Genomic DNA, 12,146 nt, shown 5'->3' on the forward strand with positions numbered 1-12,146 from the left:
CAGCAGTTTCTCGCTGGAGTCTGGATTTGAAGTTTTTTTGTTGTAAAATAGCGACTTTCATGTCTGTAATCACGTGACCAGAGAGATTGAAGTGTTCTCCGACTGGTTTATGAATGTTATAATTCTTGACATCTGATTTGTGTCCATTTATTCTTTTACGTAGACACTGTCCAGTTTGACCAATGTACATGGCAGAGGGGCATTGCTGGCACATGATGGCATATATCACATTGGTGGATGTGCAGGCGAACGAGCCTCTGATAGTGTGGCTGATGTGATTAGGCCCTGTGATGGTGTCCCCTGAATAGATATGTGGGCACAGCTGGCAACGGGCTTTGTTGCAAGGATAGGTTCCTGGGTTAGTGGTTCTGTTGTGTGGGATGTGGTTGCTGGTGAGTATTTGCTTCAGTAGGAGGGCTGTCTGTAGGCAAGGACTGGCCTGTCTCCCAAGATTTGTGAGAGTGTTGGGTCATCCTTCAGGATAGGTTATAGATCCTTAATAATGCGTTGGAGGGGTTTTAGTTGGGGGCTGAAGGTGACGGTCAACAAAAAAACTTCAAATCCAGACTCCAGCTGAATTGGAATTCATTTGCAAATTGGATACAATTAATTTAGGCTTGAATAGAGACTGGGAGTGGCTTAGTCATTATGCAAGGTAGCCTATTTCCCCTTGTTTTTTCCTCCCCCCCTCCCCCCGACGTTCTTGTTAAACCCTGGATTTGTGCTGGAAATGGCACACCGTGATTATCATACACATTTTAAGGAGAGTGGTCACTTTAGATAAGCTATTACCAGCAGGAGAGTGGGGTGGGAGGAGGTATTTTTTTCATGCTTTGTGTGTATATAATAAGATCTTCTAAACTTTCCACAGTATGCATCTGATGAAGTGAGCTGTAGCTCACGAAAGCTTATGCTCAAATAAATTGGTTAGTCTCTAAGGTGCCACAAGTACTCCTTTTCTTTATTCTCTACCTCAGTTTCCTATCTGTAAAATGGTGGTAAATACCCATCAACTGCTTTCACATATGTGAAGAACAAATTAATTGTTTGTGAAGCACTTTGATACTATGATATGAGCACTATAGAAATGCCCATGAAGAAAGGAATAATTTTTGGGTTATTGCATATGCCTAGTTAACTGTAGGTGTGTATGTACCAGTGCATGGACAGTAGAGAACTTTTATCCCTAGTCAGAGCCCTAAGGTAGCCTCCTCTGTGGTAGCCGCCTTGACCCCCATCTCATTTCCCTCCCAGCTAGTGAGTAGGGTTTTGAACAGAATAGTTTCTGCCCTGTCATCCTGACCATATTACCCTCTTCCTTAAATCTCTCTACTAGCTGCCACTTCTCTGTCACATCAAATACAAGTGTCTGGTCCGTACCTTTTAAGGCCCTTTCTAACTCAGTCCAGCCCTTCTTTTCTACTTGCCATCTGCTCTGCCAATAATGCTGTTTTCCAATGGTTACTTGTCTGCTTCTTCCAAATGACTTCCTTTTACTTGGAACACCCTTTCTGAACTTGTCAGTAAACCCCAGACCCTCTTCTTCAAATGCTTCTTCAAGACCGAGTTCTCTGGTGATACTTATGGGAAACTGCCAAATGCTAATGGTTAGGTAGATGAGTTTTGCCTGATGTTTACCTACCTTATATTTTGTGTATTTTTATAATAAAAAAAAGTAAATGGACCAACTTGGAACCAGGTATCTGCACCTATAGTTGGCTTATATCAATGTACATTCTTGTTAGTTTTCCTCCCTCTCCGTCCCTTCTAATTGTTTGTTATAGCTATTTGTAGCTAATCTGAGGCCTGGTCTACACTACTAGTTTGTCAAATTTAGCAGCATTAAATCAAATTAATCCTGCGCCTGTCCACACAACAAAGCCATTTTTGTCAACATAAAGGGCTCTTAAAATTGATTTCTGTACTCCTCCCTGACAAGGGGATTAGTGCTGAAATTGACATCGCCATTTCAAATTAGCGTTAGTGTGGACGCAATTTGATGGCATTGGCCTCCGGGATCTATCCCACATTGCACCATTTTGACTGCTCTGGACAGCACTCTGAACTTGCACTGGCCAGGTATACAGGAAAAGACACGGGAACTTTTGAATCTCATTTCCTGTTTGGCCAGGCGAGCTCATCAGCACAGGTAACCATGCAGTCCCAGAATCGAAAAAGAGCTCCAACATGGACTGAACGGGAGGTACTGGATCTGATCACTGTATGAGGAGAGGAGTCTGTGCTATCAGAACTATGTTCCAAAAGACAAAATGCCAAAAGTTTTCAAAAAGATCTCCAAGGCCATGAGGGACAGAGGCTACAGCAGGGACGCAACACAGTGCCGCTTGAAAGTTAAGGAGCTCAGACAAGCGCACCAGAAAACCAAAGAATCAAACGGATGCTCCAGGACAGAGCCCCAGACATGCCACTTCTATGCTGAGCTGCATGCAATTCTAGGAGGGGCCGCCACCACTACCCCACCCCTGTCCGTGGACTCCGATGATTGGGCACTCTCCACCATGCCTGAGGATTTTGTGGATGGGGGAGATGAGGAGAGCACACAGCAGCACACCATTCTCCCCAACAGCCAGGATCTTTTCATCACCCTGACTGAAATACCCTCCCAACCCAACGAAGCGTGAGAAGGGACCTCTGGTGAGTGTACCTTTTTTAAATATAATACATGTTTTTAAAAACAAGTGTTTTTTAATGATTAAGTAGCCCTGAGGACTTGGGATGCATTCGTGGCCAGTACAGCTACTGGAAAAGTCTGTTAACGTGTCTGGGGATGGAGCGGAAATCCTCCAGGGACATCTCCATGAAGCTCTCCTGGAGGTACTCTAAAAGCCTTTGCAGAAGGTTTCTGGGGAGAGCAGCCTTATTCCGTCCTCCCTGGTAGGACACTTTACTTGCTACTAGCATGGCGTGGTAATCTGATTTCATTGCATGACTATGCCTGGCAGCGTATGGTCCCGGTGTTTCCTGGCATTCAAGTAACATCCATTCTTTATCTCTCTGTTATCCTTAGGAGAGTGATATCGTTCACGGTAACCTGGTTGAAATAGGGGAATTAATTAAGGGGACATTCAGAGGTGGGTGTTCCTACTGGGCTATTTGCCTGTCCCTGAAAAGAAATCCTCCCCGCAGTTAGCCACGTGGTGGGAGGGAGGGGCATTGGCGCTGAGCTGTTCACATTTGGCTAGCAGGGACCTTCCCTGATACCAGCCACACGGTGGGGGGAGGAGTAAAGCGATCATCCCAGAGAATTCGATGGTGGGAGGGGGTTAGTTTGGTTTCTGCTGCTGCACGTTAACACGAAAACCGCAGCACTAAATGGCCAACTCAACAGGCTTTGCTTGGTGTGGGAAAGGAGGGTGCTGTTACGAAGGTTGCAGAAGCCGAAAGACTATGGCTTACCATGGCTGTCTGCAAGCTGAATTCTGTTGCCTGGCACTGCGTGTGTGATCTCTAACACCAAAACTGCAGGCACTCAATATATAAGATGCAAAATGCCACCTTGTACCAATATCACATGTGCTATGTAATGTGAATAGTGGTGTTCACTGTGAAAGAGTATAGTCATTTGTTCTGTAAAATGTATCTTCACTCCCTTTTTTCCTTCCCACAGCTGCAAATGTTTCAAGCCTCCCTCCTCCGTCCCAAAGGCTATCTCAGATAAGGCAGCGAAAAAAACGCACGCACGATGAAATGTTCTCTGAGCTCATGCAGTCATCCGGCACTGACAGAGCTCAGCAGAATGTGTGGAGGGTCACAGGAGCACAGTACAGGAAAGCGGCCAATGAACATGAGGACAGTAGGGATGATCAAGATGAGAGATGGTGGCAGGGAGATCAGAGGAGGCAGGATGCAACGCTGGGGTTACTGCGGGATTAAACGGACATGCTTCGGCGTCTGGTGGAGGTTCAGAAACGGCAGCAGGATCTCAGACTGCCGCTGCAGCTCCTGTTTAACCATCCTCCCTCCTCCCCAGATGCCCAAGAATGCCGGGCGGGGAGGCTCCGGGCACCCAACCACTCCACCCCAAGTGGACAGCCCAAGCAACAGAAGGCTGTCATTCAAGAAGTTTTGAAGTGGCCTTTTCCTTCTCTCCTTCCTTCCTCCCACAGTCCACCTGGGCTACCTTGTGAGTTATCTCCCTATTTTTATAATCAAATAATAAAGAATACATGTTTTTTAAACGATAATGACTTTATTTCCTTTGCAAGCAAGCTGTGATCAAAGGGGGGAGGGCGAGTGGCTTACAGGGAATTAGTCAAATAAGGGGGTGGGTTTTCATCAAGGAGAAACAAACAGAAGTGTCACACGGTACCCTGGCCAGTCAAGAAACTGGTTTTCAAAGCTTCTCTGATGCGCAGCACTTTCTGCTGTGCTCTTCTAATTGCCCTGGTGTCTGGCTGCGCGTATTCAGCAGCCAGGCGATTTGCCTTAACCTCCCACTCCACCATAAACGTCTTCCCCTTACTCTCACAGAGATTGTGGAACACACAGCAAGCAGCAATAACAATGGGAATATTGGTTTCGCTAAGGTCTGAGCTAGTCAGTAAACTGCGCCAGCGACCCTTTAAACGTCCAAATGCGCACTACCACCATTCTGCACTTGCTCAGCCTATAGTTGAACAGCTTCTTACTACTGTCCAGGGTGCCTGTGTATGGCTTCATGAGTCAGGGCATTAAGAGGTAGGCTGGGTCTCCAAGGATAACTACAGGCATTTCAACATCCCCAACAGTTATTTTCTGGTCTGGGAAGTAAATCCCTTCCTGCAGCCGTTTAAAGTGACCAGAGTTCCTGAAGACGCGAGTGTCATGAACTTTTCCCAGCCATCCCACATTGATGTTGGTGAAACGTCCCTTGTGATTCACCAGTGCTTGCAGCACCATTGAAAAGTACCCCTTGGGGTTTATGAACTGGCTGCCCTGGTGGTCCAGTCCCAAGATAGGGATATGTGTTCCATCTATAGCCCCACCACAGTTAGGGAATCCCATTAGAGCAAAGCCATCTACTATGACCTGCACATTTCCCAGAGTCACTACCTTTGATAGCAGCAGCTCAATGATTGCGTTGGCTTCTTGCATCACAGCAACCCCCACAGTAGATTTGCCCACTCCAAATTGATTCCCGACTGACCAGTAGCTGTCTGGTGTTGCAAGCTTCCACAGAGCTATTGTCACTCGCTTGTGAACTGTGAGGGCTGCTCTCATCTTGGTATTCTTGCGCTTCAGGGCAGGGGAAAGCGAGTCACAAAGTTCCATGAAAGTGCCCGTATGCATGTGAAAGTTTTGGAGCTACTGGGAATCATCCCAGACCAGCAACACTATGCAGTCCCACCAGTCTGTACTTGTTTCCCCAGGCCCAGAATCAGCATTCCACGGCATGAGCCTGCCCCATTGATACCATGATCTCCAAATTGCCGGGGACTGCTGTTTTAGAGAAATCTGTGTCCATGTCCTCATCACTCTCATCACTGTGCTGCTGTCGCCTCCTTGCCTGGTTTTTCAGGTTCTGGTTCTGCATAAACTGCACGATAATGTGTGAGGTGTTTATAATGGTCATAACTGCTGCAGTGAGCTGAACGGGCTCCATGCTTGCCGTGCTATGGCGTCTGCTTGGGCAATCCAGGGAAAAGGGCGTGAAATGATTGTCTGCCGTTGCTTTCATGGAGGGAGTATTGACTGATGACATTTACCCATAACCACCTGTGACAAATTTTTGGTCCCATCAGGCATTGGGAGCTCAGCCCAGAATTCCAATGGGTAGCAGGGACTACAGGAATGTGGGATAGCTACCCACAGTGCACCGCTCAGGATATTGACGCTTGCCACGGTACTGTGGACGCACACTGCCAAATTAATGTGCTTAGTGTGGACACATGAACTCGACTTTATACAATCTGTTCCCAAAAATCGACTTCTGTAAAATCAGAGTAATTTTGTAGTGTAGACAAGGCCTTAGAGTATAAGACAGCCTTGAAGAATTTACCAACTATCTGTACAGCAACTGGGACAGTAATGGCTCAGTCCTGATTGGTGCTTCTTGTGTACTACAGTAATACTTACATTGAGAGAGGGTTTTAGTCGGGGGGGGGACTTTGTCTACTACTTTACAGCAATGATTGTTAATCTCTGGATCAAGCCCTGCTATGGAGGTTGATGCCTTGGGAATACAGTAAAGAGGGAGTAATGCTCGGGGGCATCAAGCACCGAAACTCTATAGCTGAACCACTTCTCATCCTTTCCTCTGTCCCTCACATCCAGCCCTATTCCTCCCCCACCCCCACGCTCTAGGTCCAGGGGAGGGAGTTGCCATCACAGCCTGGTGTGGGCAGGAATGCATGGACCATGCACCCCTGCCCCACCCATGGCTTAGGCTTCCTACCCAGTGTGCCACAGCACCGTGCCAGGCTGCTGAGGGCTCATTTCTGCATCAGAGCCTCTAGATGCTACTGCCAGTGCCAAAGACCAGCCTCTCCACAGCTGGCTTTATGCACTCCAGGATGGCACAATGGCCAGCCTCATTCCTGGTCCCTGCCTTCCTCACCCTTGCTCATTTGGCTTCCCACCTGTCCCCAGTGCTGAGAGGAGCTGCCCCAGGTTGTGGCAGGCAGACCAGGGCCTAGCCATGCTCCCTCCCAGCAGGAGCCCATACCTCCCTCAGACTGCTCCTCTCCATAGCCCTTGGCTTATGGCTTCCTGTGATTCAGAGAGGAGCAGCAGTGGGTGCCAGTAGGGGTTCCAAGTTGGCAGAGTGGGATCTGGGTCCCAGTCTTGTGACATAGTTCCTGGGTTGTGGTCATGTCATTTTGGTGTAAAGCAAGTATTGGTGAGTGGACCAGACTTGATTGGTGTTGTGACCTGGCACAGAGGGTCACAATGCTACTGAAATTTAGCCTAGCTGCCTCTCTAGCATTGTGGTGGGGCAAGTGGGCTAAGTTTCAGTGGTGTTGCAACCTTGTGTGCTAAGTGCTGGTGTACCAAGGATTTTAGGTGCCAGAGTAATGTTCTTGACTGATCTGACATTATCACACCCTTGTTGGGAACCAAACACAAATAATGGCACACTCTCTTAGATCTAACTCATGTCTACTTATTATGACTTACCACTCCCACTGGCTACTGTCCTCTTCAGAGGGCAGAGTTAAGGGTTTGTCATGGTGGTGGGGGAGGGTACCTTAACACTATTGCCTGTTTCTCAACAGGTTAGTTTAGTGCCTCTCTGCGTTTCAGAATGACACCCGGCACCACTGGGAAGCCTTAATTTAATGAAGTTTTGGAGCATTTAATTTTATAGAACTAGATGTGTTAGTTTGGTGTCTGGCAAAGGGATTGATTTCATACATGCACCATGCCTAGCACAGTACAGCTCCACTTTTCTTGATAGAGTGCAGCTGCACTAACCATAATGAAAAGAGAGATGGTTTTGTTTAGCATAGCATTTGACAAAGGCTCAGTGCTACAAAGGTATTTAGGCTCCTAATGACCACTGAAATCAATGAAAGTAAGGAGCCCTAATGCCTTTGTGGATCTAGGCTTCACACCGTAGCATTCTGCTTCCCTCAACCCTTCCCTGGATTCTAGCATAGAGCAACACTGAAGAGTGTGAAGGAGGTGGGATCCTAACTAGAGAGGGGGAGTAAGCCTTTTTCTGGCCAGTAAGGGTATATCTACATAGCAATGTAAACACAGGTCTGAGCCCAGGCTCAAGCCAAACTCTCCCGACCCCCGCCCCATGTTCTCATTGCAACTGTGCTTATTTAGGGCTTGGACTCAGGGTCTGAGCCAGTGATGAGCTGCCAAAATCTTAACAACGGGTTCCCTCCTCACCCCACAAGGGGGTCGTTGCCCACCCCTGCCCCCTGGGACTTCTGCCCCATCCAACCCCCCCGTGTTCCTTGACTCCGCCCCCCCCGGACCTCTTCCCTATCCTCCCCTGTCCCCTGACTGCCCCCAGAACCAGGAGGGTCTCGTGGGCCACCGTAGTGGGTGCCCACCCCACCCCTAAGAGCCAGAGGCACCTGCCGGGGGGTGAGGTGGGGAGTCCCGGCGGTGCTTACCTGTGGCAGCTCCCAGGAAGCATCCGGCAGCTCCCTCTGGCTCCTGGGGGGGGGGGAGCATAGTTGGGGGGGAGCGGCTGCTCCCCCACTGATCACATCAAAATTGGCACCTTGGGCGCCAACTCCTGGGGTACTCCGGGGCTGGAGCACCCACAGGGAAAATTGGTGGGTGCAGACCACCCAGCGGCAGCTCCCCACCCAGTGCCACGCCCGGTCCTAGGTCACCTCGCCTCCGCTCCGCCTCCTCCCCTGAACACACCGCCCTGCTCTACTTCTCCAAGCCCCCCCTCAGCTTCCGGCGAATCAGCTGTTCAGTGGGAAGCCTGGGAGGGCTGAGAAGCAGGCTGCGGCTTCCAGCTCAGGCCGAGGGTGGTGGAGGTGAGCTGGGTGTGGAGTGGTTCCCCTGCGCACCCCCCCCCCCCCGCCTGGGTTACCTGCTGTGACGCGGGCGGCCCTCCTCATGCTCCCCTGCCCCAGTCACCTCCGCTCTGCCTCCCTGGGCCTGAGTGGGGTGGTGCATTCAGGGGAGGAGGCAGAGCGGGGATGAGGTGAGCTTGGGGCAGGGAGCTGCCGGTGGGTGCTCTGCACCCACCAAATTTTCCCCTTGGGTGCTCCAGGGCTGGAGCACCCGTGGAGTCGGCGCCTAAGGCGCCACTTTGGACTGGTTAAATTTAGAAGCCCTTTTAGAACCGGTTGTCCCTCGCGGAACAACTGGTTCTAAAAGGGCTTCTAAGTTTAACAACTGGTTCTAGCGAACTGGCTCCAGCTCACCACTGGTCTCAGCCCATGTTAAGCTGGCACTTAGGGTCCAAGCCCTATTGCTTTCCTGCGTACATACAGCCACAGCTTGACACAGGTCCTGGAAGTCTTCTGGATGTATCCCACAGTTCCTTGGGGCAACTTTCTTAGTCTTCTATGTTGACAATCTGCAATGAACTCTATTGTGGATGGAAGCCACACCTCCCTTTTGAGGTCTGCATTAACTCATAGACTCATAGACTCATAGATATTAAGGTCAGAAGATCATCTAGTCTGACCTCCTGCACAATGCAGGCCACTGAATCTCAACCACCCACTCCTGCAATAAACCTCTCACCTATGTCTGAGCTATTGAAGTCCTCAAATCATGGTTTAAAGACTTCAAGGTGCAGAGAATCCTCCAGCAAGTGACCCGTGCCCCATGCTGCAGAGGAAGGCGAAAACCCCCTGGGGCCTCTTCCAATCTGCCCTGGAGGAAAATTCTTTCCCAACCCCAAATATGGCGATCAGCTGAACCCTGAGCATGTGGGCAAGATTCACCAGCCAGATACCTAGGAAAGAATTCTCTGTAGTAACTCAGATCCCACCCCATCTAACATTCTATCACAGGCCATTGGGCCTATTTACCATGAATAGTTAACATGATTTTGGCAATTAATTGATCTTTATCCCATCATACCATCTCCTCCATAAACTTACCGAGTTTAATCTTGAAGCCAGATAGGTCTTTTGCCCCCACTGCTTCCTTTGGAAGGCTGTTCCAGAACTTCACTCCTCTGATGGTTAGAAACCTTCATCTAATTTCAAGTCTAAACTTCCTGATGGCAACTCATTGTCTTCTGAACTCTGATTTGGAAGCACAATATCAGAGAGCCTGTAGGGTTTTCAATGGAGACTGATTTGATAAAGCTTTTTAAAAAATTAGCTGCTTCCTGGTCATATGAGCACAGCACATATTGGTGAATCTGTGCTGCATGATGACCTGGTGAGCCAGGATAATGTCCTGCTGGCCACTGAATCCAGCTTGAGGATTGATTGCAGCCAGCAGCAGGCTCCCAACCAGGATCATGAAGTGATTTTCTTAATGAAACCAGTCCCAGAGCAGCAACAGAATCTCAGTTCCAACTTGGAAAAGCTGTTGGATTTTTCCACCCCCCAGGAAGAACCTGCTGCAAAGCCTGCTGTGAACCTGCTGGAGACAGAAGCTGCCCCAGAGCCCAGTAAAGTGTATGATTCAAATTAACAGATTATTACAGTAACAGGAGGGAATTCTACTTTTAAGAAGTCAAGAAAAAAACACTAAGCCCCAGCTATCAGTGGTTGGCCAGTAATGGCAGATTGTATCACAGCATCCAGGCATACCCCCTCCCCTGCCTCCCACCATGTGGAGTTCAAAATGGTGAACTGGAATTTCAAACTTCCATACACAGCTGTAAAGGCTATTTTAACTGTTAAGTCACAGAGGTTTGCTATGGTCATTCTTGTTTTCCTTTGAGTATTTGGAAATGTGCCACTCCGCAATCACTCTTCCTGGGTCTATACAGCTGCCTGTAGAACAGTGAACTAAGAGTGTGTGTTTGGGAAACAGTATTCTGTTTCCAAATTTAGTCCATTTCAGTTAGAGGTAATCCATGCAGGGGTGGATTAAAGCTGCAGCTTTCCGAGAGTTTTCCATGCAGCAATATCAGGGTAAGCCATGTGTGCTCTCATAGAGCATCATGTTATTCCATCATGGATTAGGACCCAATCCTGATTGCTGATAGCTGCAAATTTTCCCTGAAGCAGGAACTCCAGATGGTTTGTTACATTGTGGAGAAGAGTGTATTTTCTAGGCCCCCCAATGTATAGCTGATTAGTTCACTCCACTCACGAATGTGCTGTTCGGTCACTATTCATTTGAATACTTCTGCTGCATACATTGCAAGTTTCCCTCCAGCAGCTTGAAATAACATCTCTCTGGGCTACTTGGGCACCACAAGACCTGTCATGTCTTCCAAAATATGAAAGGACTGAAATGACAGAAAACATTTTGCTGCATGGGTCCTATACAAACCCCTACCCACTCACATGCCAATTAGGATATTTTTATGAAGCAGAGTAAAGGTTTTAATTTTAAATTTACCATTGCCTCTGCACTTCTGTAACTACTATTAATAAGGCTGTGTCCACCAGAGAAAGTGTGAGGACTGAAGCATCCCCTTCAGAATATGTGCAGGTTCACTTTAGAACTATTTTATTTACTTGACATTCTACAGTTATTAATTCTGTGCTCCTCCACAGAGCTACTTTAAACAATAACTCTGTTTCCTGTCCTATTTCAGGACCCTCAACCTATACTGCCTGGGTTCTTCAGAAACTCCATCCCTGGGCCAACACACCCTCATAGACCATTCCAAAAGCACATGTTTCCATGAAGAACTCATGGCTGATGTTCTTGCAGGGCAGAGCAGCTGTTCAAGGACCAGAAGAAGAGGGATGAAAGACTGGAAAAATAGAATGGTCACAGGCAGGCAGAGAGGCTGAAGCCCAGCTGGAGGTGCGTGTTTCAGTGAGGGAGCTGGCACATGCACTGCAGTAAGATAAGGGAGGAATATAGAGCCCAACAGAGAGAACTGTTCCCGCAACTCCTGTCTGTAATGGCTGCAAGAGCACTGGCTCCTGCTGCCTCTCACCATGGCATGATGCCCCAGCAACATACACTTAGCCAAGCAGTAGTTTGCACAACTCCATGCAGCGGTGCGGGAGAGGGATGCATTCAGGACTGGGTAAGGCAACTAACCCCTGTGCAGTTTTCTCTCTGGTGGAAACCTCCCTCTCCCCCACCACAAAGTGAGGGCTAAAACTGTAAGGAAAGGAAAGGAGAACTTGGGGGCCAGGAGACATGCAGTGATAGGGGGATTGTGTTGAGTATTAACTATTTCCTGCCCTTTTTGGGGGGCGTGGGACGGGGCTGATTTTGTTATGGCAGTTGGCTTGCCCAAGACAGTGTGAGTGGTTTACTGTTTACATACCTGTTAACAAATAAAGAATATGTTTTATGTTTTCAAGAAAGTTTATTGCTATCAGTGCAACACATCATACAATCAGGATTTGAGATGAAGGTAAAAACATGTTATGGAGCAATTAAGCATGATAAAACAAACAGTATTCTTCTATTTGCTGCCCCCCCCCAACATATTTATTTTTCATCATGTTGATCAAGCATGACTATCAAGACTATTCCCCCCCCCCGCAAGAATGAGCCAGTTTTCCCACCCAGCACATTTGTGCAGGTGCTATTTCCCCTCTTCCATTGGGCCATGCAAGTCCATAATGTAA

The 12,146-nt window shown here is 48.3% G+C and overlaps 1 long non-coding RNA gene across 1 annotated transcript; it reads left to right on the top strand.

Moving 5' to 3' along the window:
* The first annotated feature begins 929 nt into the window (after positions 1-929).
* Positions 930-8,639, top strand: LOC140914809 (uncharacterized). Its single transcript, XR_012159996.1, has 3 exons — positions 930-2,655; positions 3,029-3,092; positions 3,629-8,639. It is a non-coding gene; the product is annotated as an uncharacterized lncRNA (long non-coding RNA).
* Positions 8,640-12,146: the final 3,507 nt, after the last annotated feature.

Source organism: Lepidochelys kempii, chromosome 7 (genome assembly GCF_965140265.1).
Source record: "Lepidochelys kempii isolate rLepKem1 chromosome 7, rLepKem1.hap2, whole genome shotgun sequence".
Lineage (NCBI taxonomy): Eukaryota > Metazoa > Chordata > Testudines > Cheloniidae > Lepidochelys > Lepidochelys kempii.